Here is a 26,429-nt window from a genome sequence, read left to right as displayed (position 1 = left end):
CAGGGTGACAATATACAGCCTTGACATACTCCTTTTCCTATTTGGAACCAGTCTGTTGTTCCATGTCCAGTTCTAACTGTTGTTTCCTGACCTGAATATAGGTTTCTCAAGAGGCAGGTCAGGTGGTCTGGTATTCCCATCTCTTTCAGAATTTTCCACAGTTTATTGTGATCCACACAAAGTGAGCCATAAAAAATAATGAAATTTGTAGCAACATGGATGAACCTGGAAGATATTATGCTTAGTGAAATAAATGAGACAGAGGAAAAAAATATTGTATTGTATCACTTATATTTGGAATCTAAAAAATAATAAAAATGAAGGTATAATACCGAAAAAGACTCATAGATACAGAAAAAGACTCACAGATATAGAAAACAAATTTGTGGTTACCAAAGCAGAGAAGGAAAGGGGGGAGGGGCAAACTAGGAGTATGGGATTAACAGACACAAACTACTACATATAAAATAGATAAGCAACTATACTGTATAGTACATGAAATTATTCCCATTATCTTGTAATGGCTATAATGGAGTATAATCTGCAAAAACACTGTAACTTGAAACTAACACAATATTGTAAATTGACTATATTTCAATTTTAAAATAATAATAATACATTTGATGCTGATTTCCAGGCTGACTTGAGGCTCCACCACTACCAACCTGAAACTGCCACTGATGTGAGGTTTTCTAGGCTGTCTCTGTGGCCTGGACAACCAATCCAACTTTTTACTGGCCAGGATGGCCTACCTTTAACTGGTTTTCATAAATACAAAATTTGTATAATTGTTACTGGAACTACTTGGTGAAATATGGAACTAGTTAAAAGTACCATTTATTTTTAAATGTACACACACAGTTTCACATACAAGCAGCACCACATCTTTCACATTCAGCTAATCAATCAAGTTAATGTTTTTTATTACAGTATAGAAAACTCAGATCTTCCAAAATCATGTTTGCTTAGTAAGTGTTTTTCAAGAAATCAAGAGGTACATGACTAAATAATGAAAAGGGTGAATTAAAATATATAATATACCAAGGTATAGTTAACTCACTTTTAAAGAAGCAGGGTCTAACTTTTACTCTGCCAGAAAGAGGGCTTTGATATAACTAGGAAAAGCAAATTCTTTTCTGATGCGGTCTTTCTTGTACACATATGAATAACGTATATGAGGGCTTACTTCCCTACGAATCTAGTGCAGTATATTAGATTGAAATAGCATTTTAAGTTTAATGGATAAACTCACAATGATTATGTTTTCTATCAAAGTTTTTGTACAAGTGATCCCAACACGTGGTATGAATTCTACCATTTGTATCAATCTTTCCTCTCCTCCTGAGGGAAGTAATGAAAAAATGTTTTGAGCTGCACACCACTAAAGGTGAGTGACATCCGGAAAGAACTGAATATTGGTGGCCCAAAAGTGCCCTACTCATGTGATAAAAAGTCAACCACATCTCAGTTATGATGCATTAAATGGGAAAAGGGTTAGAATGAAACCAGGAGCCCGAGAGCTTTCCAACAATTTCAGATTACGACAAACATTCCAACATAGGTCTTTGCTGGAAAATTCCTCAGCCTTTCCTTGACATTCTGGTCCCAAATTTCCTATGTTTTTAAAACTCCAAATCTTTTTTCCCTTTCCGGACTCTTCCAGCCCATGCAACATGACCATAGAGGGTTCATGTTGTAAACGCGTCCACGTAAAAAATTACCGAAAAAGCAAGCTAAACTAACATTCCCAACCCTCCGCAAAAAAAAAAAACAAAAAAACAAAAAAACAAAAACCACCTCCCCAAGGCTTTGGACGCTATTTGGCCTGCCATTCCAAAAAAGTGAGTTTCTGGGAAATTGTCGCCCATCAGAACCCAACTCTCCTCCTAAGATGCAAAGCTGGGAAAGCAGGAAGGGTAACAAACCGCCCCGGGCTCCTCTAATTGGGCCCCCACCACCCAGCACTCTGGGGGCGGGGGGCGGTGCGACGAGCAGGCAGCCAGCTTTAAAGGGTGATGAATTTTAAATGGCGAGCTTTTCAGAGCGCCCAAGGATCCAGGGCAAAGAAAGTCACCTTTGCTCCTGTCCTTTTAAGCTGCCTCCGCTTAATGAACAGAAAGAAGCAAAACAGCAATCCCCAGTTCCCACAGCTATGGGGAGGGCTCCCTTCCGCTCGACCCCTCGGTCGGCTCCACCCCCTGAGCCTGCCCCGCCCTCTAACCACGCCCCTAGCCTGCGGCCCCGCCCCCCAGGGTTGGCCCCACCTCAAACCTCTATCCACTTCGCAGCCCCGCTCACCGCCCAAGCCCTGCTCACTCACCTAGGTGCGGTGCGCGCAGCGGACGTTCTCGCGAGCCTTTCCCCCCTACCCCAACCCACACCCTCAAGCTGACGTGTCGGCCAGACCCCCGAGGGAGGCAGACGCCTTCACTCGCGCTCTGCGGCCTCTCTCTTACCGGTGGTCCGCGCCAGAGCAACTTCAGCAGTTTGGGCAGTGGCGGCAAGGCTGCCAACCGCCCGGGTTCTGTGGCTTGAAAATTTGACTTTGCCTCGTATTGGTTTTTGTGTTCTGTTTTGACTCTTAGAATTTTCCCGCGGCTGTTCGGCAGCTGAGCCGCGCGCGCACGTATTCGCAGTGCACTCTGGGGCTTGGCCAGCGACCCTACACCCCGGCGGCCTCGCGGGAAAATTCCGACGAATCTCGTGCTCGTGGGGCGGGACGCGGGCCCAGGCTCGGCCGGAAGTCGGTCCGTTGGGGCGGGCCTAGGCGAGGGGTCCTACTGAGGCTGCCTTAGTTGTTCCTGAGCACTAAGCTGGTGTCGCGGGCTTCAAGTAGACCGCAGGAAGGACCTGAAGGGGGAAAACCCTGGGTTTTTAAATAGGTTGTTGCTCAATTTCAAGATTCTGTTCAAAATGCAGAAAATTTTTAAAAGAAAAATTGAGTCTTTGTCAGGAATGTAAAACCACTAAACAAAACCTAGAATATTTTCTAGGTATAGTCACATAAAAAAGGGAATCTTTCTTTGGATCCCTCACCACCAGCAAAATCAGTTCCATACAGTGTTTGATTGGGTTCAAATCAGTTCTACGCTGCATTTAAACCACTTAAATGGAAGGCATCTTTTTTTGTTTTTTTACAAACTTCCATTTTTGTCGTATTAGCGTGTCTCGGTGGATTTTTAATTCTTGAACCTAGTAATGCATGAAGTTTTTTCATAGATGTTTAAGTTGTTAAAAAAATTTTTTTTGAGGAAATATTTTTAAGATTTAGCTTTTTTTTTATCTATGACTTACAATTGTAAAATTACAATTTTACAGGTGCTTTCAAAAAACAAGGCAAGGTACACACATAATAAAAATAACCAAGCACCTTCAGCCTTCTTTAATGAAGGAATACCTACTTTACCAAATAAATTGGATTCAGGGATTAGATAATATATTAAATTTGTAAGTAAGGAAGTTAATGTGTTGGATAACTGTAACAAAAAAAATTGTTTGTTTGTTTTTTTATTAAAAGTGAAGGCGCTCAGTCGTGTCTGACTCTTTACAACCCCATGGACTGTAGCCTACCAGGATCCTCAGTCCATGGGATTTTTCAGACAAGAATACTGGAGTGGGTTGCCATTTCCTTCTCTGGGGGATCTTCCCGACCCAGGGATCGAACCCAGGTCTCCTGCATTGAAGGCAGGCACTTTACCGTCTGAGCTACCAGGAAAGCCTAAAAGACCCAATCAAGGAGCTACAAAAAGAACCCTATCTAGAATTTGGGACAGAATTAGCAAGAACTGTAGCTATATAAAGGAATGAGATGTTAAACATATTCTTGAAAATATTCTCTGCCAGCTAAAGAGGTCTGTGCTTATTTGATGTGTGCCTAGTTCAATGTCTTCCCTGGTGGCTTCCCAGAACTTTCCTGGTGGCTCAGATGGTAAAAGTGTCTGGCTACAACGTGGGAGAACTGGGTTCGATCCCTGGGTCGGTAAGATCCCCTGGAGAAGGAAATGGCAACCCACTCCAGTACTCTTGCCTGGAAAATCCCATGGACGGAAGAACCTGGAGGGCTGCAGCCCATGGGGTCCCAAAGAGTCGGACACGACTGAGCCATTTCATTTCACTTCACTTAGTTCAATGTAGGTAGATCCACAGCAGAGCTTAGGTAGAGAGCTACATACTTGAGTGACATTCATCACGCCCCTTGGCCTTAGGAAGAAAGTCATTTTTGTGGTGACAAATATGAGCAAGTTTAAGTTTGTTTACCAGCAAGGGAAGCCACTAAACTATGTATTTCTTTAGAGAAAATATGTTCTGTTACTGAAGAAAGCTGAGCGCTGAAGAATTGATGATTTTGAACTGTGGTGTTGGAGAAGATTCTTGAGAGTCCCTTGGACTGCAAGGAGATCCAACCAGTCCATTCTAAAGGAGATCAGTCTTGGGTGTTCTTTGGAAGGACTGATGCTAAAGCTGAAACTCCAGTACTTTGGCTACCTCATGCTAAGAGCTGACTCATTGGAAAAGACCCTGATGCTGGGAGTGATTGGGGGCAGGAGGAGAAGGGGACGACAGAGGATGAAATAGCTGGATGGCGTCACCGACTCAACGGACGTGAGTCTGAGTGAACTCTGGGAGTTGGTAATGGACAGGGAGGCCTGGCGTGCTGCGATTTATGGGGTCGCAAAGAGTAGGACATGACCGAGTGACTGAACTGAACTGAATGTTAATTGAGGTCCTGCCGTATTATAGTTTTGTGCTGAACTGTGCTAAATTGCTTCAGTTGTGTCCCACTCTTGACCCTATGGGCCATATCCCAGTAGGCTCCTCTGTCCATAGGATTCTCTAGGCAAGAACACTGGAGTGGGTTACCATGCTCTTCTTCAGGGGATCTTCCCCACCCAGGGACAGAACTAGCATCTCTTCAATTCCCTTCAGTCACTCAGTCATGTCCGACTCTTTGCGACCCCATGAACCTCAGCAGGCCAGGCCTCCCTGTCCATCACCAACTCCCGGAGTTCACCGAAAACCATCTTCACTGACTCGGTGATGCCATTCAACTATCTCATTCTCTGTCCTCCCCTTCTCCTCCTGCCCCCAATCCCTCCCAGCATCAGGGTCTTTTCAAATGAGTGAGCTCTTTGCATCAGGTGGCCAGAGTATTGGAGTTTCAGCTTCAACAACAGTCCTTCTGACGAACACCCAGGACTGATCTCCTTTAGGATGGACTGGTTGGATCTCCTCGAAGTCCAAGGGACTCTCAAGAGTCTTCTCCAACACCACAGTTCAAAAGCATCAATTCTTCTAGACTCGGCTTTCTTCATAGTCCAACTCTCACATCCATACATGACCACTGGAAAAACCATAGCCTTGACTAGACGGACCTTTGTTGGCAAAGTAATGTCTTCTTTTTTTTTAATTTTTTAATTTTATTTTATTTTTAAACTTCACATAATTGTATTAGTTTTGCCAAATATCAAAATGAATCTGCCACAGGTATACATGTGTTCCCCATCCTGAACCCTCCTCCCTCCTCCCTCCCCATACCATCCCTCATATGGTATCTAGGTTGGTCAGAGCTTTCCATCCAAGGAGTAAGCGTCTTTTAATCTCATTGCTGCAATCACCATCTGCAGTGATTTTGGAGCCCAGAAAAATAAAGTCTCTCACTGTTTCCACTCTTTCCCCATCTATTTGCCTTGAAGTGACTGGATGCCATGATCTTAGTTTTCTGAATGTTGAGCTTTAAGCCGACTTTTTCACTCTCCTCTCTCACTTTCATCAAGAGGCTCTTTAGTTCCTCTTCACTTTCTGCCATTAAGGTGGTGTCATCTGCATATCTGAGGTTATTGATATTTCTCCCAGCAATCTTGATTCCAGCTTGTGCTTCTTCCAGCCCACAGTTTCTCATGATGTACTCTGCATAGAAGTTAAATAAGCAGAGTGACAATATACAGCCTTGACTTACTCCTTTTGCTATTTGGAACCAGTCTGTTGTTCCATGTCCACTTCTAACTGTTGCTTCCTGACCTGAATATAGGTTTCTCAAGAGGCAGGTCAGGTGGTCTGATATGCCCATCTCTTTCAGAATTTTCCACAGTTTATTGTGATCCTCACAGTCAAAGGCTTTGGCATAGTCAATAAAGTAGAAATAGATGTTTTTCTGGAACTCTTGTTTTTCGATGATCCAGTGGATGTTGGCAATTTGATCTCTGGTTCCTCTGCCTTTTCTAAAACCAGCTTGAACATCTGGAAGTTCACAGTTCACATATTGTTGAAGCCTGGCTTGGAGAATTTTAAGCATCACTTTACTAGCATCTCCTATATTGGCAAGTGGGTTCTTTACCCCTAGCACCACCTGGGAGTACCCATAGTAGTTTTATGTCTTTTAAATTCAGTAGTTAATAAAGAGTTGCATGACTTAACAGTATATGAAAGAACATCATATTAAGCCTAATTTAGACTTAAATGCAGAGAAGGCAATGGCAACCCACTCCAGTGTTGCAGTCGGGCGGGCTGCAGTCCACGGGGTCTCGAAGAGTTGGACACGACTGAGCGACTTCACTTTCACTTTACTTTCCTGCATTGGAGAAGGAAATGGCAACCCACTCCAGTGTTCTTGCCTGGAGAATCCCAGGGACGGGGGAGCCTGGTGGGCTGCTGTCTCTGGGGTTGCACAGAGTCGGACATGATTGAATCGACTTAGCAGCAGCAGCAGCAGACTTAAATGGGTAACATGTATAGTATAAATTCTGAGTCAGACACAACTGAGTGACTTTCACTTTCACTATAGACATTCATTTTATCTGGCATCCGTATGTATGGAGCTATCCTAATACTTTAAGCACTAAGGAGATGAGCACTCTGTAAAGTGCCTGAAAAGCTTCCTGAGAAAAATATTTAGATATGAATCCTATTTTTAACTCAATATAAAATTAAGTATGTGTGCTTCTAGAAACAATTTTGATTACAGTATAGAGTGAAATCACATTTAGGTAATAGAGCAAAAATGAAAAATGGCATGCAGAGGTGAAAACTGTTTCATCCTTAGAAATAGAATCCATTCTAATGGAATCCACCCTTTAGAATCTTTACATTCTATTAGGAATAAACATCACAGCTCAGTGCTGCAACCGACATTACCAAATCCTACTTCTGCATTCAATAAAGTGTAAGTGAAAGTCGCTCAGATGATCTGACTCTTTGTGACCCCATGGACTAAACAGTCCATGGAATTCTCTAAGCCAGAATACTGGAGTGGGTAGCCATTCCCTTCTCCAGGGGACCTTCCCAACCCAAAGATTGAACCAGGTCTCCCGAATTGCAGGCGGATTCTTTACCAGCTTAGCCACAAAGGAAGCATTCAGTAAACAAATAAAATCAACTGTTTTGGATTCTAGCCATTGTTCAGTTTAGTTCAGTTCAGTCGCTCAGTCGTGTCCAACTTTTTTCGACCCCATGGACTGCAGCATGCCAGGCCTCCCTGTCCATCACCAACTCCCAGAGTTTACTCAAACTCATGTCCATTGAGTCAGTGATGCCATCCAACCATCTCATCCTCTGTCATCCCCTTCTCTTCCTGCCTTCAATCTTCCTCAGCATCAGGATCTTTTCAAATGAGTCAGCACTTCACATCAGGTGGCCAAAGTATTGGAGTTTCAGCTTCAACATCAGTCCTTCCAATGAACATTCAGGACCAATTTCCTTTAGGATGGACTGGTTGGATCTTCTTGCAGTCCAAGGGACTCTCAAGAGTCTTCCTAACACCACAGTTCAAAAGCATCAATTCTTCTTCATTCAGCTTTCTTTATAGTCCAACTCACATCCGTATGTGACTACTGGAAAAACCATAGCCTTGACTAGACAGATCTTTGTTGGAAAAGTAATGTCTCTACTTTTTAATATGATGTCTAGGTTGGTCATAACTTTTCTTCCAAGGAGTAAGCATCTTTTAATTTCATGGCTGCAGTCAGCATCTGCAGTGATTTTGGAGCCCCCCAAAAATGAAGTCTGTCATTGTTTTCACTGTTTCCCCATCTATTTGCCATGAAGTGAGTGACTGGATGCCATGATCTTAGTTTTCTGAATGTTGAGCTTTAAGCCGACTTTTTCACTCTCCTCTCTCACTTTCATCAAGAGGCTCTTTAGTTATTCTTCGCTTTCTGCCATAAGGGTGGTGTCATCTGCATATTTGAGATTATTGACATTTCTCCCAGCAATCTTGATTCCAGCTTGTGCTTCTTCCAGCCCAGTGTTTCTCATGATGTACTCTGCATATAAGTTAAATAAGCAGGGTGACAATATACAGCCTTGACTTACTCCTTTTGCTATTTGGAACCAGTCTGTTGTTCCATGTCCAGTTCTAACTGTTGCTTCCTGACCTGCATACAGATTTCTCAAGAGGCAGGTCAGGTGGTCTGGTATTCCTGTCTCTTTCAGAATTTTCCGCAGTTGATTGTGATCCACACAGTCAAAGGCTTTGGCATAGTCAATAAAGCAGAAATTGATGTTTTTCTGGAACTCTCTTGCTTTTTCAATGATCCAGTGGATGTTGGCAATTTAATCTCTGGTTCCTCTGCCTTTTCTAAAACCAGCTTGAACATCTGGTAGTTCACATATTTTTGAAGCCTATCCTGGAGAATTTTGAGCATTCGTTTGCTAGCATGTGAGGTGAGTGCAATTGTGCGGTAGTTTGAGCATTCTTTGGCATTGCCTTTCTTAGGGATTGGAATGAAAACTGACCTTTTCCAGTCCTGTGGCCACTGCTGAGTGTTCCAAATTTGCTGGCATTTGTAGCCATTGTAATAAGACTCATATTTCCAGAATTAGTCCAGACACCACCTAGTTTCCAGCTCTCACAACACTTAACACTATCTTGTCCTTGACTCTGATATTTGCTGCTGGTACCTCATCTATGACTATTTAATAAGTGTTTAAGTCCCAGGCCCTAGGCTGATTATTTTTACTTCTTACAGTGACCTTATGTTGTAGATAATATTGCAGTTTCACAGATAAAGAAGCTGATGCACACAGCAGTCTTTACTAATAGATACTGTATCTTCACATACAAGTAGATTGACTCTGGTGCTTCTTATTACTTGCCATTCTCTTGCTTATGCCCCAATCTGGGTAACAAACCACTTCTCAAGGTTTTAGTGTGCAGCGGTGGGGGAGGGGTGATGTGACCCCGAAGGCTATGCATGTTCATCACTGCACTGCTTTCCGTATAAAACGTTCTGAATGAGGAAATGAATGCTGACAGTATGGAAATGATAACAGTAGTAATAATGTTTGTGCATGAAATGCATGGAGAAATGCTCCAAGTAGGGACTTCCCTTGTGGTCCAGTGGTTAAGAATCTGCCTTGCAATGCACAGAACATGGGTCCCATCCCTGGTCAAGGAATGAAGATCCCGCACCCCGAGGAGCAACTAAGCCGTGTGCCAGGGCACTGTGAAGCTGCACCACAGCGCTCTGAAGTTCGTGAGCCACAACTTCGGAGCCCACTCGCCACAACTAGAGAGAGTTTGTGTGCCAAAATAAAAGATACTGTGTGATGCAGTGAAGATTCTGTGTGTGGCAACAAAGACCTGACACAGCCAAATAAATAATTTTTTTAATGAAATGGTCCAAGTAATAGTGAAGGTCTTTGATCTGTCACCCTGATAGGAGGGAAAGGACCTGAGGTCAGGAAACAGAGGGCTGCCAGAGGTGGAAATTAACAAGAAAAGAGAAATGTATTATAACCGTTGCATAGTACTGCCCCTTCCCTCAACATGCTCATACCGTAGGTCCTGTTGAAAAGAATGAACCTTAGAAAGACATATTTGTACTAATTGCCCAACTCCTTGCCACAACTACTTGAACCAGAAATAGTAATCTGATATTTGCTGAACCAATTAAACTTTTGCTGGGGAATTTGCAATTGCAGCTCTGAGATTGATTGTACCACCCCTGCATCACAGAAGCCAAACCTCATGCCAACCATAGTTACTGAGGGAAGAAAAAATTTAAGTAGCAAACAAAGTTGGTTGGCAGAAAAAAACAGAGAAGTTTGAAAGATCATGTTATTCCATGAGAGATAGAGGGTAGTTTCCATTTCCAACTTCCCATGTTTAATCCCAGTTGCAAACTGAGCATGCTTATTTTTCTGTTTTAGTTGTCCATGAGATTCCCCTATATCCTTGCAACAATCACTCCTTCACTTATTCTGACTTCCATGAATTTCTCTTCCTTACTGCAAAGCAAGCCCTGATCAAGGACCTGGAGGTGGCAGCTCTTCTTTGTGTCACTGGGCATTAGCACTTTGGATAAAACTACTTGATAAATCCGTGGATACCTCATGAGCACCTCCCAAGCAGAAGGCATGAAGCATATAGGGTGCACTGAAGACACAGAACCATCGAACTATCCTGGAGTTGGGAGAAATCTCACAGCTCACCTCTATAGTCCAGGAGCTCCCTAGATGTGGGCCAGTAAAATGTCAATAATATTAGAGCACTAAAAGAGTTAACTTTTTATTAGGTCAAATAAAAACTTTGGGGAGTAAGGTAGAATCTACGATTATTTCAATTTTTAAAAACATTTTTGACTTAAAAAAAAAAAAGGATGGGAAAGAGTCTCGAAGAACAATCTTATAAATTGAATAAATTTCACTTAATGAAAAACTGATTAGATTGTCTTTATTAATCTCATTTTACCACTTCCTCTTTCCTTATTAGTATGAGAACACTGCTTTTATTAATACTTATATGGCAACCCACTCCAGTATTCTTTCCTGGAAATTTCATGGACAGAGGAACCTGGCAGGCTACAGTCCCTGGGGTCACAAAGAGTCCGACATGACTGAGTGACTATCACTTTCACTTTCAGCATGGCAATGTGCCCAATAAAAAAGACCACATTTTCCAGACTCCCTTGCTATTAGGGGGTGGCCATGTTACAAAGTTGTAGCCATTGAGAGAAAAGTGGAAGCTGTTGCATGGGACTTTCAGAAAGGCTTCTCAAAAGATAGACAGTAGGTAAGGAGCTTTAGCCCTTTCCCCCTTTCTCTTGCCCTCTACTAGAGGTCCAGTCATCTTAGACCATAAAGTACCTCAAGGACAGTGGTCTTGGAATAGGATGGCAGAACAAAGGAAATAAAAGGACCCTCAGTTCAGTTCAGTTCAGTTGCTCAGTCGTGTCCAACTCTTCGCAACCCCAAGGACTGCAGCACACCAGGCCTCCCTGTCCATCACCAACTCCTGGAGTTTACTCAAGTTCATATCCATCGAGTTGTTGATGCCATCCAACCATCTCATCCTCTGTTGTCCCCTTCTCCTGCCTCCTTCAGTCTTTCCTAGCATCAGAGTCTTTTCAAATGAGGCAGTTTTTCACATCAGGTCACCAAAGTATTGGAGCTTCAGCTTCAGCATCAGTCCTTCCAATGAATATTCAGGACACTGGGTCCCCAGTAATCATGAGAGTCATCTGGTTTGCCTAGCTCTGAACTTCTTTTAGAAAAAAGAAAAACAAATCTGTTTTGTTTCAATTACGGTTATTTTTGATCTCTCTTCCTAGCAGCTGAACTCAGCTGAGGTTAGACTATACATAGGATTTGAGGTTACTGTGATGAAAAAAATAAAAGAAAGAGAAAAAAATACATATTCTCTGCCCTTGTGAAGCTTAGCCTAGTGAAGGGGATCTTCTTTTAATTAATCAACATCTTCTCTTCTAGTCTCATAAATGTCAAAACAAGATAAACTCAAAATACTATTATGTTTCATTCAAAAAAGCCAGAGGAGGGAATCCTAAACCACCTCAAGAAACAGGAAGGACTCTTACTAAAAGCCTATAAATGTAGAATGGAGAAATAACTATCATTTTGCAATCTCTGACAGCATTCCCAGAAAACAACAACAACTTTACATAAATATATATATATATATATGCTTTTCCTTGTGGCTCAAATGATAAAGAATTTGCCTGCAATTTGGGAGACCTGGGTTCAATCCTGGGTCAGGAAGATCCTCTGGAGAAGGGAAAGGCAACCCACTCCAGCATTCTTTGCAGGAAAATTCCATGAACAGAGGATCCTGGTGGGCTACAGTCTGTGGGGTCACAAAGGGCTGGACATGACTGAGTGACGAACACACACTATCGTCAATGCATATGCATATATATGTATGTATCTAAAGGCAGTTTTAGTCTGTTTTTTTTTTAGTTCAGTAAAAAATGCATTCCTATTTAGAGCATGCATTCCCACCAATCATGGTGTGTTGTAACCAACATAGCACATTTTTATTGCATGCAAAAATAATAAATTATATTTTAAAATAAACACATGGCTTAAAAATAATTTTCTTCATAAGGATTTCATAATGATTCACTTGGAATGAAATTAATAGTAAAGAACTCCTAAGAATAAGCACTTTAAAAATAGCAAATTATGCACATTTATGATTTGATTAATTCTGGCAACTATTAAGTCAAAAATAAGTGTTTTCCCGATCTTGTGTCTGTTTCAGATTGACCCTTCAATTGCCTAGCATTTTCTAGTAAGACTAGTTAACTGCATTTATTCATGTGCTACATTAAGGTTTCAGTACAGTCAGATCATACAATAAAACAACTGCTGCTGAGTGGGTAAATGGAGAGATGTAAGAGTGTGTGTGTGTTAGTCATTCAGTCGTATCTGACTCTTTGCCGCCTAAGAGTCACAACGAGTAAATCTTTGAGTAAACTAACAGTAAATCTCTTCGTTCTCATTTTCTAAAAATGGTAGTATGTGAGGTGATGGAGCTGTTAACTTCATTGGAAGGATGGATGCTGAAGCTGAAACTCCAATACTTTGGCTGCCTGATGTGAAGAACTGACTCATTGGGAAAGACCCTGATGCTGGGAAAGATTGAAGGCAAAGGGAGAAGGGGATGACAGAGGATGAGATGTTTGGATGGCATCACTGACTCAATGGACATGAGTTTGAGCAAACTCCAGGAGTTGGTGATAGACAGGGAAGCCTGGTGTGCTGCAGTCCATGGGGTCACAAAGAGTCAGACACAACTGAGCAACTGAACTGAACTGAACTGGAGCTGTTAACTAATCTGTCTGTGATAATCATTTCACAAAATATATGTGTATCAAACCATATTGTACACTTTAACTCATACAATGTTATATGTCAATTATAACTCAAAAAAGCTAGAAAAAAATCTGCTGCTTGATAAAGGAAGAAATCCCAAAAGTGACACCAATATGACATATATATATATGTGTACACACACACTGGAGAAGGCAATGGCACCCCACTCCAGTACTCTCGCCTGGAAAATCACATAGACAGAGGAGCCTGGTGGGCTGCAGTCCATGGGGTCGCTAGGAGTCAGACACGACTGAGTGACTTCACTTTCACTTTTCACTTTCATGCACTGGAGAAGGAAATGGCAACCCACTCCAGTGTTCTTGCCTGGAGAACCCCAGGGATGGGGGAGCCTGGTGGGCTGCCGTCTATGGGGTTGCACAGAGTCGGACACGACTGAAGTGACTTAGCATAGCATAGCATACACACACACATACACATATATATATATACATACATATATGCACTATATCTTTATTCCTCAGGGTCCAAGATCTATAAGGGAAATGGGAGAAACTAACATTTAATGGGAGAAACTAACATTTAACTAGCATCTATAATGTCACACATTTTGCTAAGCACATTACTTTTATTGTCTCGTTTGATTAGTTTTTCTGGCATAATCTCATCACATGTAAGTGTAGTTTTTAAAAATGTCACTCCCATGTTGCATGTAAGCCAAAAGAGAGAGTGCATCAGGAGAAATCATTTTAACTGTAAAAAAGAAAATTAGGACAGCAAGAGACAGATCATCATCCACAGTCTCTCTGGGGCTTGATCACAGCTTCCTTAAATGGCTTGGATCTCGTTTTTCACACTTACAGATGCCTGTCTTTGTGTTGCTCCCTGCCCTCATGTGTATGTATCTTAGTTCCCAGCAAGGTTACAGTCACCTTAAGAGCTAAAACTGATTGCTAGTGGCCTCAACCTACAGCAGCTTGTAGCGGGTTTCAGTTAGGCCAGAGTTTGAGGTTGGGTCACAGTGTTGAGAGCATCAAATCTTAACCACTAGAACAACTATTGGTCAGTGACAGGCCCTGGCCCTTAAGCTTTGCAAAAAATAGAATTCTCATAAAGAAGGAAAGTAATCAAGTAAATATTTATTAGGAGGAAAAGGAGAATACTACATGTAGAGAGACACATGGGCAGACTCTGAGAGAGTCCCTCTCTCATGGCAGTTTGAATTACTTTTATGGGACATTTCCTCTGGGTTTCCTTTGGCCAATTATATTTATTTGCCTGGCTCAAGGTCCATATCTGGTATATCTCAGGATCCTCCCATGTGGGCGCACTCATCTCGTAGCCAAGATGGATTCTACTTAAGAGGCCTATGGATAGTTAGCATTACTCCCCTTTTGACTTCCAAGGAGCCTGTCTACATTGTGTAGTCAGGGAGGTCTTCTGACTTCAAGAAGGAGAAATATGGAGTCTCTTATCTTCTATCAGGCCAGAGCCCAGCCTCCTCTCCCACTTGTCCCGCTATTAATATTTTGGAGTTTCAGTCCACAGGGAATGAATCTCCGATCACTTTACCTTGGCGGACCTATCTATCTCCTGCCTCAAAATCAGGCCCTATTTTTCTGTATCTCTTGAGCATCCAACAAAACATTAGGCCAGAAAGAATAAGCCATCACCCTGAAGGTTGCATATGGCTCACAGACTTGTTTTGTTTAGCTTGAAGACTGCTGGAGAAAAGAAAATGAATTGAAAACATTTAGAAATCAGAAGATTTCACAAAATATTCTCTATATCCCTCTTCTCCTTTATAAAATGGAAAACATGGGCATCTTGGGCCAGCATTTCTGCCTGGGAACTGTTATGTGGGAAGTTAGACATGAGGGACAAGAGGAGGCCTGGCTGAAAGGGATGCAAGCTGATCTCTAAGATGCATCCCAGACACACCCAGGAGAGCTCACAGATATGCTACAAAGTAACCACAGAGACTTTTCAACTCCTGCACATGTGCCCTAGACATACAGTGGATACACAATAAACACAGGGGATTCTCCAAGTAAATTTAGGCAGTTAAGGGCCCAGTAAGGGCTCATGAATATTCTATATCTAATTATAACAGACTGAATTATGGGAATTGGACTATAAAGAAAGCTGAGCGATGAAGAATCGATGCTTTTGAACTGTGGTGTTGGAGAAGAGTCTTGAGAGTCCCTTGGACTGCAAGGAGATCCAACCAGTCCATTCTAAAGGAGGTCAGTCCTGAATATTCATTGGAAAGACTGATGTTGAAGTTGAAATTCCAATACTTTGGCCACCTGATGCGAAGAGCTGACTCATTTAAAAAGACCCTGATGCTGGGAAAGATTGAGGGCAGGAGGAGAAGGGGGCGTCAGGATGAGATGGTTGGATGGCATCACTGACTCAATGGACATGAATTTGAGTAAACTCCAGGAGTTGGTGATGGACAGGGAGGCCTGGCTGTGGTTCATGGGGTCGCAAAGAGTCAGACACGATGGAACGATTGAACTGAACTGAACTGAATTATGGGAAGACATAAATAACACAGTCTGCTGTTGTATAACTTACAATTGTCAATTGGCCTTGAATGTATCCCCACTGCATTTCCTTTCGTTGACTGGTGATGTGTACAAGCTCTACTTTGCACACACCATAACCAAAAGGAGACTGGGACGATGAAAGCAAGAAGCCAAACAGGCTCAGTAGGAAAAATGAGAAGGACTTCCTTTGGGATCAGCTTGCTCCTGTATTTTTGGAGTACCTGTCTAATAAAATATCTTTCTGCTTGGGCCTAACTGAGCTGTGACTTGTCTGTCATCTTATACTCTTTGGTCTGTCACTCCTAATATTTGCTGTGACAAGAAAAGAACAGAGAAAGAGAAATAAGCTGACTTGACAGAACCATCAGCTATAGTTCAAGAGCAGTTGTTGTTCAGTAACTCAGTCATGTCCAACTCTTTCTGATTCCACTGGATTGCAGCTTGCCATGCTTCCCTGTCCTTCAGCATCTCCTGGAGCTTGCTCAGCTCATGTCCATTGATTCAGTGATGCCATCCAACCATTTTGTCCTCTGTCATCCCTTTCTTCTCCGGCCTTCAATCTTTCACAGCATCAGAGTCTTTCCCAATGAGTCAGTTCTTTGCATCAGGTGACCAAAACATTGGAGCTTCAGTTCAGCATCCATCCTTCTAGTGAATGTTCAGGAGTGATTTCCTTTAGAATTGACTGGTTGGATCTCCTTGCACTCAAAGACACTCTTTGGAGAAAGAGTTTTCTCTAGCACCACAGTTCAAAAGCATCAGTTCTTTGGCACTCAGCCTTCTTTATGGTCCAACTCTCACATTCATACATGACAATTGGAAAAACCACAGCTTTGACTAGTTGGACATTTGTTGGTAAAGTAATGTCTCTGCTTTTTAATATGCTATCTAGGTTTGTCATAGCTTTTCTTCCAAGGAGCAAGCGTCTTTTAATTTCATGGGTGCAGTCACTGTCCACAGTGACTTTGGAGCCCAAGAAAATAAAGTCTGTCACTGTTTCCATTGTTTCCCCGTCTTTTGCCATGAGATGATGGGAGTGGATGCTATGATCTTCCTTATTTGAATGTTGAGTTTTAGGCCAACTTTTTCACTCTCCTCTGTCACTTTGTCAAGAGGCTCTTTAGTTTCTCTTTGCTTTCTGCCATAAGGGTGGTGTCATCTGCATATCTGAGGTTATTGATATTCAAGAGCAGTACCTCCTATAAACAGGCAGAGGTTCTCCATCTAGGTAATCTCCATCCCACCCTAGACTGACCCCAATAAGCACTTTACTTTGGGACTTCTGTAGTAGACATGCTGTAGATATCTTTAGTGATACTAATAGTATGCTGTTATTTTTCAAGTGTGGAACTTGCTTCCTAAAGCTATGTTTGGCCCAGAAACTATTTGAAAATCTGCACAAAACACTTTTAATGTGTAAATTGTTCTCTAAGGCCTTGCTAATCAAACTGTAAGCAACGAACCTACAGCATTAGCATCAACTGGGAGCTTGTTTAAAGCTCTACTGAACCAGAATCTGCACTTTAACAGCATACCCAGGTGATGTGGATATGAAATAAAATTTGAGAAGTACTGCTCTAGACAAAGGTCGTGGCTAACCCTATCACACACACACACACACCAGGGAAGAATAAAGAGGCACAAGGCCTTCAGCCCACGGTGTGAGCATGTCTTATACATCCTTCCTTCTCCAGAGAAATACGTAGATTCTGTAAGGTCCACGTGAAGGCATAAGGGTTTTTTTTGTTCTCACACTTGTCTAAAAATCTGCCTCTGACAAAAGAACAGACAGCACAATGTAAAACAGGCAAAGGACTTAGACATTTCTCCAAAGATCCACAAATGGCCAATAAGCATATGAAAAGACATTCAACATCATCAGTCAACAGAGAAATGCTAATCAAAACTATTTCACACCTGGTACAATGATTATTGAGATTGCTTGGTGGCTCAGATGGTAAAGAATCTGCCTGCAATGCAGGAGACCTGGGTCCATCCCTGGGTTGGGAAGGTCCCCTGGAGAAGGGAATAGCAACCCATTCCAGTATTCTTACCTGGGAAATCCCACGGCCAGAGGAGCTAGCAGGCTACAGTCCATGGGGTCACTAAGAGTCGAATGCGACTGAGTAGCGCGCGCACACACACACACACACACACAGAATGGTTATTATAAAAATGAAACAAAACAGAAAACAACCATTGTTAGTGGTGATGTGGAGACATTGGAACTCTCATACATTGTTGCTTAGAATATAAAATGATTTAGCCTTTTCGGAAAACAATTTGGCAGATCGTCAAAAAGCTAAACATAGAATGATTATATGATCTAGCAAGTTCCCTACTAGCTCCCCTCTCCCCCTCCCCCAAATAGAAAACAGACTCAAAAAGATAATTGTGCAACAATGTTCATTGCACCATTAGTCTCAATAGCCAAAAAATAGAAACAGCCCAAGACAAATGAATGGATGAACAAAATTAGGTATATGCCTACAATGGAATATAATCCAGCCATTTAAAAAAAAAAAGGATGAAGTTCTCATCCTTGCTGCAACATAGATATATGTAGAGGACATTATGACGAGTGAAATTAGCCAAACGCACAGAAGGACAAATATTGAAATATTGTATGATTATATATACGTGAAATATTTAGAATAGGTAGATTTATAGAGACAGAGATAGATTAGACATGACCAGGGCCTGGGAAAAAGGAGTAATGAGAAGGTCTGTTTCAGATGTTGAAAAAGTTTTGGAGATTGTAATGATGGTTGTATAATGTGTGTGTTAGTCTCTCAGTCATGTCTGACTCTTAGCGACCCCACGAACTGTAGCCGGTGAGGCTTCTCTGCCCATGGAATTCTGCAGGCAAGAATACTGGAGTGGATTGCCATTCCCTTCTCCAGAGGATCTTCCCGACCTAGAGATCGAACCCTGGTCTCCTGTACTGGAGGTAGATTCTTTACTGTTTGAGCTACAGGGAAGTCCAATAACACTGAATCAAATTAATGCTGATGATTTGTACACTTAAAATGGCAAATTTTATGTTATACATTTTTTGCCACAACAAATTTTTTTTTTGCCTCTGGGCTCCCCACATAGTGTGGGTGAGATAAAAGTTGATAGTCAGAGTTAGTGGACACTAAATGGACCTGTGACTGCTGAGCCTGTAGGCTGGAGGGAATGTGTGACATAGACCCAGCGAGATCTACAGTCAGTGAAGGGCAGTGTGATGCCAGGTTGGAGGGGTTACCCCAGACTGTGACTAATATGACAAGAAGACCAAATCAGAGGTGAATGATATCCAGGCAACTTGTAAACAGGACTAGAGCCATGATCACAGAGGCCAGAGAAGTCAAAGTATACCTCAAGTGGATATCCCAACCCTTCTCTGTCACCACAGGAGTGTATAAGACACTCTACCCCTAAGATCTTAAGATATTGTCTTAAGAGAAGCAAGTGGGGAGGGGTAAGTGAGAAACATTTCTATCTGAGAAGACAGAACAACAACTAAAGACACTGCTATAATCTTTAAGCCAGGTAGAATTAACAGTTAATTTAACTCCCTCTCTACTCCCCACCCCCACCATGAACCAAAGGGTAGGGTTCATGAGTAAGACCACATTGAATAAACATAAAGAAATTCTAAGAACATGGCACTGCATCCCCCAGCTCCTGTTAAACCTCTTACACTGACTCTAGTGCCCCTCCTTTGGGTTCTACATGCTTTTGTGCTAAGTGTCAGGCCCTGCATGGACTATTTTTGAAAAGCTGGAGTTGGGCTCCTGGAGCCACCTTACCTGCAGGCACAGACTGTGAAATTGAACACTTGCTTGGTTTCTTCCTCTTCCTTGTCCTTCTTCCTCCATCCCCTACCCAGTTTCTTCAGACAATCCTTAATAAATCACTTGCTTCTGGGGAACAAGCCTAAGACATGCATTTTCTGTGCATTCCCACATTATACTATAATTTAACATTTTCAGCCTTGCCACATCTGTTACTTGACTGACCTCAAAAGTATTCAAGTTTGTGGTCCCTGTTCTAGGTGTTCTGCATTGTTTGTGGGAAAGCCTGAGCCAGCTCTGTGGTAGGAGTACCTCACAGAGGGAAATTTTGAGCAAGATCAGAAGGAATCAAGATTGCCAGGAGAAATATCAACAACCTCAGATATGCAGGCTTCCCTGGTGGATGAGATGGTAAAGGACCCACCTACCAATGCAGGAGGTATAAGAGACATGGGTTCGATTCCTGAGTCAGTAAGATCCCCTGGAGAAGGAAATGGCAACCCATTCCAGTCTTCTTTCCTGGAGAATTCCATGGACAGAGGAGCTGGTGGGCTATAGTCCATAGGGTCGCAAAGAGTCAGACATGACTGAGCAACTTTCACTTTCACTTTGCAGATATGCAGATGATACCGCTATAATGGCAGAAAGCAAAAAGGAACTAAAAAGCCTCTTGATGCGGATGAAAGAGGAGAGTGAAAAAGCTGTCTAAAAACTCAACATTGAAAAAACTAAGATCATGCCATTGGGTCCCATTACTTCATGGCAAATAGAAGTGGAGAAAGTGAAAACAGTGACAGATTTTATCATCTTGAGCTCCAAAATCACCGTGGACAGTGACTGCAGCCATGAAATGAAAAGACTTGCTCCTTGGAAGGAAAGGTATGACAAACCTAGATAGCATATTAAAAAGCAGAGACATCAATTTGCTGACAAAGATCCATATAGTCAAAGCTATGGTCTTTTCAGTAGTCATGTCTGGATGTGAGAGTTGCATAAGGAAGGCTGAGCTTTGAAGAATTGATGCTTTTGAAATGTGGTGCTGGAGAAGACTCTTGAGAGTCCCCTGAATTGCAAGGAGGAGGAAATGGCAACCCACTCCAGTGTTCTTGCCTGGAGAATCCCAGGGACGGCGGAGCCTGGTGGGCTGCCATCGATGGGGTCGCACAGAGTCGGACATGACTGAATCGACTTAGCAGCAGCAGCAGCAAACCAGCCAATCCTAAAGGAAATCTACCGTGAGTATTCATTAGGACTGATGCTGAAGCCAAAGCTCCAATACATTGATCATGTGATGTGAAAAGCAGATTCATTGGAAAAGACCCTTATGCTTGGAAAGATTGATGGCAGGAGAAGGGGACAACAGAGGACAAGATGGTTGGATGGCATCACTGACTCTGGACATGAGTTTGAGCAAACTCCTGGAGATGGTGAAGGACAGGGAGGCCTGGCATGCAAAGAGTCAGACACAACTTAGCAAATGAACAGCAACAATAAAGAAGGACCAGTTAAGGAGCAAGATCACAGAGGTGGGCCCCTACCTTCTTCCTCTTTTTGGCCACCGCTCCCCCAAAACCCAACTCTGCTTCTAGATACTAGACTTCTAGATGTTAGACTGGTGAAGCTGTTCGAGGAGCCCAAGACCAGTTTTCCAAAGTGAGTCACAGGAGGGCTCAACCCTTAGAACAAAAGAAAATTCTTTAAAATTTAAAAAGCAATGCAGGTTTATTTCAGAAAACGTAAACTAGTAAGAAATAATAAAAATTAAAAATTAACCAATTCAAATTTTCTGTTTTATATCAAGGAATACATTATTTTTTTTTTCTTTTCCTATTTTCCACTGGATACTTTGAGATTTCTTCTGCTAGTCTGTTATACAATATGCTTGTTCAGCAGTGGTTGTATTCATGTTTATCCCTATTGACTTCTTAAACTTTTTAACATCTGCATCTCCCCCTAAAAGAACTGCTCAGCTGCCACTACTCGACCCAGGTGTCACCATCTCTCACCTGGATCACTGCCCAGCATTGCTCTTGGATGTCTCTGATTCCACTTTGCAACTATATAGTCCTTTTTAAAAGCCAAAGTTGACACTTCACTGAACATCCTCCAGTTGCACCCTGCGTGTCTCAGGAAAAAAAAAAAGTCAAAGTCCATAGCTTGGCTTACCAAGGCCCACCATGTCTGAATTCTCACTACTGCTGTGACATCATCCCTCTCTGAATTCCCCCTTAGCTCACTTGGCTTCAGAACATTGACCTTTTTGCTCTTCCTTGAGCATGACGTGAAAGGTCCCATCTTCAGTTCAGTTCAGTTCAGTCGCTCAATCGTGTCCGACTCTTTGCAACCCCATGATTCACAGCACGCCAGGCCTCCCTGTCCATCACCAACTCCCGGAGTTCACTCAGACTCATGCCCATCAAGTCAGTGATGCCATCCAGCCATCTCATCCTCTGTCGTCCCCTTCTCCTCCCAGCATCAGAGTCTTTTCCAATTAGTCAACTCTTCGAATGAGGTAGCCAAAGTACTGGAGTTTCAGCTTTAGCATCATTCCTTCCAAAGAAATCCCAGGGCTGATCTCCTTCAGAATGGACTGGTTGGATCTCCTTGCAGTCCAAGGGACTCTCAAGAATCTTCTCCAACACCACAGTTCAAAAGCATCAATTCTTCGGCGCTCAGCTTTCTTCACAGTCCAACTCTCACATCCATACCTGTCTACAGGAAAAACCATAGCCTTGACTAGACGAGCCTTTGTTGGCAAAGTAATGTCTCTGCTTTTGAATATGCTATCTAGGTTGGTCATAACTTTTCTTCCAAGGAGTAAGCGTCTTTTAATTTCATAGCTGCAGTCACCATCTGCAGTGATTTTGGAGCCCCCAAAAATAAAGTCTGACACTGTTTCCACTGTTTCCCCATCTTTTTCTCATGAAGTGATGGGACCATGATCTTCGTTTTCTGAATGTTGAACTTCAAGCCAACTTTTTCACTCTTCTGCTTCACTTTCATCAATAGGCTTTTTAGTTCCTCTTCACTTTCTGCCATAAGGGTGGTGTCATCTGTCTATCTGAGGTGATTGATATTTCTCCCAGCAATCTTGATTCCAGCTTGTGCTTCATCCAGCCCAGCGTTTCTCATGATGTACTCTGCATAGAAGTTAAATAAGCAGGGTGACAATATACAGCCTTGATGTACTCCTTTTCCTATTTGGAACCAGTCTGTTGTTCCATGTCCAGTTCTAACTGTTGCTTCCTGACCTGCATATAGGTTTCTGAAGAAGCAGGTCAGGTGGTCTGGCATTCCAATCTCTTTCAGAATTTTCCACAGTTGATTGTGATCCACACGTTCAAAGGCTTTGGTATAGACAATAAAGCAGAAATAGATGTTTTTATGGAACTCTCTTCCTTTTTCGATGATCCAGCAGATATTGTATTAGCCGTCACTTCTTCTTTCTCTCACATTTTTCATGTCTTTGCTCTAGTATTCCTTAATGAAGTATATCCTGAAGCTCCTATTTAAAATGGAAACAAAAACCCTCCCAGCACTCCCAACTGCCTTATCATGCTCAATTTTTATTCTTTTTGACCAAAGCGTCTCCTAACATGTTACGTAATTTACTTATTTATTACCTTTATTGTTTATTTTCTGGTTCCTCCAACTAACATGTAAAGCCTTGAGGGTAGAGATCTTCTGGCTTGCTTACTGATATATCCTGAATACCCAGGCAAATGTCTGGCACAAAGCAGGCTTTCAATGAATATTGGTTGAATGAATGAATGAATGATGCTCAACTTTTCTTATAACTTATCTTCCAATTTTCTATTTGCCTTTTTCCTTTTAATGACTGGAATATTTCTTCTTCTTTTTTTTAATGTTAGGTTGAATTATACATTTCTACAATCATATTTTATTTTCAAAAGCACTTTCTTATTTTCTAAAATGTTCCATAGTTACTATCTCCCATTTGTATCATGGGTGCAATATGTTCTCTTATTCTGAAGTTTTCTTGAACTGATTTTTTCCTCTATTTCCTGTTTTTGTTTTCTATACTGAAAGATTTCTTCAAATTTGGGATGAACTTCATCTACTTATGGGGCTTCCCTTGTGGCTCAGCTGGTAAAGAATCCACCTGCAATGCAGGAGACCTGGGTTCAATCCCTGGGTTGGGAAGATCCCCTGGAGAAGGGAAAGGCTAACCACTCCAGTATTCTGGCCTCGAGAATTCCATGGACTGTACAGTCCGTGGGATCACAATGAGTCGGAAACGACTCAACAACTTTTACTTGTCTATTCTATTTACTTGTCTATTTAAGATTGAGGCGCTAGAAACTCTTTGGAAATCCCACATACCTGGTCGGATCCTGTTAATGGATGGTCCTTACTGGGTAGTGATAGGTGTCAGTCTGTCCTTTTTGTAGCTGAGAGGGCTTCCCTGGTGGCTCAGATGGTAAAGAATCTACCTACAATGCAGGAGACCTGGATTCGATCTCTCGGTTGGGAAGATGTCCTGGAGAAGAGAATGGATATTTACTCCAGTATTCTTGCCTGGAGAATTTCATGGACAGAGGAGCCTGTTGGGCTATAGTCCATGGGGTTGCAGAGTCAGATGCAACTGAATGACTAACCTCACCAACTGAGCTGCATACATACTTAGTCATGTCTTACTCCTTTTAACTCTATGGACTGTAGCCTGCCAGGCTTCTCTGTCCATAGGATTTCCCAGGCAAGAGTACCCAAGTGGATCACCATTTCCTTCTCTGGAGGATCTTTGACCCAGAGATTGAACCCACGTCTCCTGGGTTTCCTGAATTGGTAGGCAGTTTTATTTATCACTGAGCCACCTGGGAACCTTAAAAATTGGTAGCCGTAGAATCTGGGGAAGGAGGCTGGTTAGTCTTTCAGCAGAGAAGAATCCTCTTAGCTCCTTCCTGGGAGCATACCCCTGGCTACCAGTGGTAAGGGACATGAGCAGAATATATGGAGCTACTGTTCTTTCAGTTTGGAGTTTCTCAGTACAGACCTTACCCTGCCATAAGTTGGAGTGCAGTTTTACAATCAGAGTCCATATGATTCAATCTTTCTGTCTTTAGCCAGTGTGGGTGAAAGGTTATTGCTGAACCACCCAAATACACCGGGATTCTTGGCCTCTGGAGGAAAAGAATTCAATCCAGGGCCAGAGACGAGGCTTGATAGCTCAGAGCGTTTCTGTAATAAAGTTTTATTAAAGTATAAGGGAGATAGAAAAATCTTCTGACATAGACATCAGAACGGGGTAGAAAGAGTACCCCCTTGCTAGTGTTAGCAATGCAGTTATATACTCTCCAATGAATCCAAAAATGTCTGGAGATTGTAAAGACCTCACCAGACCTACTCCCATCAGTTCAGTTCAGTCACTCAGTCGTGTCCAACTTTTTGCGACCCCATGAATCGCAGCACACTAGGCCTCCCCGTCCATCACGAACTCCCGGAGTTTATTCAAACTCATGTCCATCGAGTCGGTGATGCCATCCAGCCATCTCATCCTCTGTTGTCCCCTTCTCCTCCTGCCCTCAATCCCTCCCAGCATGAGGGTCTTTTCCAATGAGTCAGCTCTTTGCATGAGGTGGCCAAAGGATTGGAGTTTCTGCTTTAGCATCAGTCCTTCCAATGAACGAACACCCAGGACGGATGTCTTTTAGGATGGACTGGTTGGACCTCCTTGTAGTCCAAGGGACTCGCAAGAGTCTTCTCCAACACCACAGTTCAAAAGCATCAATTCTTCGGCGCTCAGCCTTCTTCACAGTCCAACTCTCACATCCATACATGACCACTGGAAAAACCATAGCCTTGACTAGACAGACCTTTGTTGGCAAAGTAATGTCTCTACTTTTGAATATGCTATCTAAGTTGGTCATAACTTTCCTTCCAAGGAGTAATCATCTTTTAATTTCATGGCTGCAATCACCATCTGCAATGATTTTGGAGCTCAAAAAAATAAAGTCAGCCACTGTTTCCACTGTTTCCCCATCTGTTTCCCATAAAGTGATGGGACCAGATGCCATGATCTTTGTTTTCTGAATGTTGAGCTTTAAGCCAACTTTTTCACTCTCCTCTTTCACTTTCATCAAGAGGCTCTTTAGTTCCTCTTCACTTTCTGCCATAAGAGTGGTATCATCTGCATATCTGAGGTTATTGATATTTCTCCCAGCAATCTTGATTCCAGCTTGTGCTTCTTCCAGCCCAGCATTTCTTATGATGTACTCTGCATAGAAGTTAAATAAGCAGAGTGACAATATACAGCCTTGGCGTACTCCTTTTCCTATATGGAACCAGTCTGTTGTTCCATGTCCAGTTCTAACTGTTGCTTCCTGACCTGCATATAGGTTTCTCAAGAGGCAGGTTAGGTGGTCTGGTATTCCCATCTCTTTCAGAATTTTCCACAGTTTATTGTGATCCACACAGTCAAAGGTTTTGGCATAGTCAATAAAGCAGAAATAGATGTTTTTCTGGAACTTTCTTGCTTTTCAATGGTCCAGCACATGTTGGCAATTTGATCTCTGGTTCCTCTGCCTTTTCTAAAACCAGCTTGAATATATGGAAGTTCACAATTCATGTATTGCTGAAGCCTGGCTTGGAGAATTTTGAGCATTCCTTTACTAGTGTGTGAGACGAGTGCAATTGTGCAGTAGTTTGAGCACTCTTTGGCATTGCCTTTCTTTGGGATTGGAATGAAAACTGACCTTTTCCAGTCCTGTGGCCACTGCTGAGTTTTCCAAATTTGCTGGCATATTGAGTGCAGCACTTTCACAGCATCATCTTTCAGGAATTGAAATAGCTCAACTGGAATTCCATCACCTCCACTAGCTTTGTTTGTAGTGATGCTTTCTAAGGCCCACTGGACTTCACATTCCAGGATGTCTGGCTCTAGGTGAGTGAATGATCACACCATCATGATTATCTGGGTCGTGAAGATCTTTTTTGTGCAGTTCTTCTGTGTATTCTTGCCACCTATTCTTAATATCTTCTGCTTCTGTTAGGTCCATAGCATTTCTGTCCT

At 42.3% G+C, this 26,429-nt stretch overlaps 1 protein-coding gene across 16 annotated transcripts in view; it reads right to left on the bottom strand.

Annotated features, from left to right (window-relative positions):
* Nucleotides 1-2,712, bottom strand: part of FANCC (Fanconi anemia, complementation group C) — a 338,161-nt gene extending 335,449 nt beyond the window's left edge. For 12 of the 16 annotated variants that reach the window (XM_010836026.1, XM_010836023.1, XM_010836040.1 and 9 more), the window contains exon 1: nucleotides 2,457-2,712. The gene's annotated coding sequence lies outside the window, so the exon portion shown is untranslated. The remainder of the gene's footprint in view (nucleotides 1-2,456) is intronic. The other 4 variants (XM_010836031.1, XM_010836039.1, XM_010836037.1 and 1 more) reach the window with 2 other exon arrangements.
* Between the last annotated feature and the right edge of the window lie 23,717 nt (nucleotides 2,713-26,429).

The sequence above is a fragment of the Bison bison genome, unplaced genomic scaffold (genome assembly GCF_000754665.1).
Source record: "Bison bison bison isolate TAMUID 2011002044 unplaced genomic scaffold, Bison_UMD1.0 scf7180017864057, whole genome shotgun sequence".
Lineage (NCBI taxonomy): Eukaryota > Metazoa > Chordata > Mammalia > Artiodactyla > Bovidae > Bison > Bison bison.
Note: the sequence above shows the minus strand (reverse complement) of the source record. Positions and strands in the feature narration are given on the sequence as shown.